The following is a 3,511-nucleotide window of genomic DNA, read 5'->3' as shown; positions in this document are numbered from 1 at the left end:
AGATCTATGCTATCCAGTCTAGGTCTATGGTATCCATGGATTTCTAAGATAATAAAGGAGGCTTCACTGACACGTTGAATCCAAACTCACTGTAGGTTAATATAATAAAACCAGGTTGAGATCTGGATATGTGTTTATCCTTCAGAGGAAGTGTTTTAGATCAGAGAAAGTGAAGAGGTTCTTAGAAGGCAGAGGTTATTATCACAGCTTAGTGTAGCTTCCAGTTTAAAATCTTGTCAAGAAAGCTGATTAAAACCAAGATATAGCCTGAAATAGAATACAGATGAAACACTTTTAGTTCACAATTCAGGAAACTTATGAATGAACACATTAACAGGGATGTTAGAAGTCAATAACCTGGTGGGCATACCCTTTATGATCTAACTCCATTCCACTTTATAAGTTTCTTTTCATTCACCTTTATGCCGAGGGCCAGAAAATTGAGTATACGCTGTGTTTCTTTGTATAGTTCTCCTTCTTCCTATTGTTCACACTTTCTTACCTTATATCCTCTGCCTGGAATCTCTTTCCCTTCCTGGCTATACGCCATATCATACCTGGTTTTTAAGGTTCATTGTGCAAAGCCTTGCTTTCCTCCTTCTCTTGCTTGCCTACACAACACAGATCAAGTGCTTCCCAGACAAGAAAAAGCTAAAGGAGTTCATCTCCAGCAAACCAGTATTATAAGAAATGTTACAGGGACTTCTTTAAAACAAAAAAATAAAAGAATCAAACATATGAATAATGAAATGGCAGTAATTACATATCTATCAACAATTAATCTAAATGTAAATTGGTTAAATGCTTCAATTAAAAGTGAGGTTGGCTAACTGGATAAGAAAACAAGACCCTTACATATACTGCCTACAAGTTACTCACTTCAGATTGAAAGACACACATATTGAAAGTAAAGGGATGGAAAAAGATATTTCATGAAAATGGAAATAAAAAAGAAAAAAAGAAAAAGAAACCTGATGCAGCAATACTTATACTAGACAAAGTAGACTTTAAAATAAAGGCTATAACAAGAAACAAAGAAGGACCCAGTAGTCCCACTTCTGGGTGTTTATCCGAAGAAACACAAAATACTACTTCAAGGGGATGAATGCATCCATATCTTCACTGCAGCATTGCTTACAATGGCCAAGATGTGGAGGCAGCCTTGGTGTCCGCCTATGGATAAAGTGATAAAAAGGAGGTGGTACATATGTACAATGGAATATTACTCGGCCATATAGAAAGGAATAGGTGTTTGTCATCTGCAGTGGCATGGGTGGACCTGGAAGGTATTGTGCTGAGTGCAGTATATCAGAGAAAGATAGATTCAATGTGATTTCACTTATTTATGGAATTTAAAGAACAAAACAAACAAACAAACAATGCAGAAAAATACTCATACAAGTGGATAGAGAACAATTTGATGGATGCCAGACGAGAGGGGGTTGGGAATGGGTGAAAAAGGGGAAAGGATTAAAAAATTCAAATTGATTGTAACTCAGTAATCATGAGGATGTAGGGTGCAGCATAAGGTGTATAGTCAATAATATTATATAGCTATGTATGGTGCAGATGGGTACTAGGTTTGTTGGGGTGATAGATGGGAGGGAGGTTGGGGGGCAGGGTGAAAAAGGTGAAGGAATAAGAAGTACAAATTTGTAGTGACAAAATAGTCATGGGGGCAATCGTTTCGGAGGAGGCCAGGGTACAACTTTCTTCAGTTGTCTCAAATCCAGGTTCATCTGACACTAGCCGCCTCCATCATGCCACTGAAGTTCGACCCCAATGAGATCAAAGTCATATACCTGAGATGCATCGGTGGGGAAGTTGGTGCCATGTCTGCCCTGGCCCCCAAGATTGGCCCCCTTGGTCTGTCTTCAAAAATGGTTGGCCATGACATCGCTAAAACAACTGATGATTGGGTCTGAGGATAACAGTGAAACTGACCATTCAGGACAGACAGGCACAGATTGACGTGGTACCTTCTGCCTCTGCCCTGATCAAAGCCCTCAAAGAGCCTCCAAGAGACAGAAAGGAGCAAAAGACCATTAAGCACAGTGGGAATATCACTTTAGATGAGATTGTCAACATTGCCCAACAGATGCAACACCGATCTTTAGCTAGAGAACTCTCTGGAACCATTGAAGAGATCTTGGGGACTGCCCAGTCTGTGGGCTGCAATTTTGATGGCCGTTATAGATGACATTGTGACATTATAGATGACATCAACAGTGGTGCAGTAGAATGTGCAGCTCGTTAAGAACTACAAAGGAAAATATTTCAATTAAAGATCATTTGGCAACCGTGGGAAAAAAATAGTCATGGGGATGTAAAGTAAAGCATAAAGAATATAGTCGAAAATAGGGTAATAACTATGTATAGTGCCAGGTAGATACTAGATGAGTCAGGGGAATCACTTTTTAAATTAAATAGATGTGTAACCACTATGCTGTACACCTGAAATTAATATTAAATAATTTTGAATGTCAACTGTAATTAAAATTTGTAAAAAGGAAGAAAAATGGTGAAGGGAAATAAGAGGTTCAGATTTCCAGGTATAAAACAAATAATCATGGGACTGTAATGTACAGCATAGGGAATATAGTCAATAATATCGTGATAGCATGGTATGATGTCAGATGGTTGCTCACATGGTGATCACTCTTTTTTTTTAAGATTTTATTGGAGCTTGGGGGAGGGAAACAGTGTTGGGAAATTGGGGAAGGGGAACACCAAGCTGTTGTCTTTTTGTTCTTCAGTCTAGTTTTGCAGGACGCCACTTCACTGGCCCATGTTGGTATTATGATCAATGCACTCTTCCCAGCTGGGGCAGTCGGTAGCCAGCCTTTGGACAGCTGCTCACGGCAGTTCTCGCTGACTGCTGGCCATGACCTACCCCAAGCTCCAGGTCCAAATGTTGTTCACAATCTTAGCTGTAGAGGGCGCAGTGTCACTGGCCCATATGGGAACTGAACCAGCGGCCCTGCTGCTCAGAGCTCATGCTTCCAAGCCAACTCTTAACCAACTGAGTCACTCGGCCGGCCCCGGTGATCACTTCTTTAGGTATCCGTATTCCCCATGTATAAGACACACCCTTTTTTGAAAAATTTGGGGTCTAAAAACTGGGTGCATCTTATACAGTGGTTGTAGGTTTTTTTTACTTGCATTTCTTGCTTTTTTCACGCTTATTTTTGCATTCATACAACCACTGTATAAGATGCACCCAGTTTTTAGACCCTACATTTTTCAAAAAGGGGTGCATCTTATACATGGGGAAATATGGCATATCAATGTTGAATAACTGTGGTGTACAACTGAAACTAATATAATATTGTATGTTAGCTATATTTTAATAAAAATCTTAAAAAATAATAAAACAATTTTAAAAATTAAAACAAAACAAAACATGTACTGCTGTGCCACACGATCTGTGCTTGTGATTTAGTAACTCTGGGTGGAAGTCTAAATTTGAAATTCTCACAAGTTCCCAGGTGAACCTGAAGCAGGTAGCCCA

At 39.4% G+C, this 3,511-nt stretch overlaps 1 pseudogene; it reads left to right on the top strand.

Annotated features, from left to right (window-relative positions):
- The first annotated feature begins 1,694 nt into the window (after positions 1-1,694).
- Positions 1,695-2,257, top strand: LOC109378971 (60S ribosomal protein L12 pseudogene; annotated as a pseudogene).
- The last annotated feature ends 1,254 nt before the right edge of the window (positions 2,258-3,511 follow it).

This window comes from Hipposideros armiger, unplaced genomic scaffold (assembly GCF_001890085.2).
Source record: "Hipposideros armiger isolate ML-2016 unplaced genomic scaffold, ASM189008v1 scaffold_20, whole genome shotgun sequence".
NCBI classification, from domain to species: domain Eukaryota; kingdom Metazoa; phylum Chordata; class Mammalia; order Chiroptera; family Hipposideridae; genus Hipposideros; species Hipposideros armiger.
The sequence above is the reverse complement of the archived record's forward strand: the minus strand, read 5'-3'. Positions and strand labels throughout refer to the sequence as shown.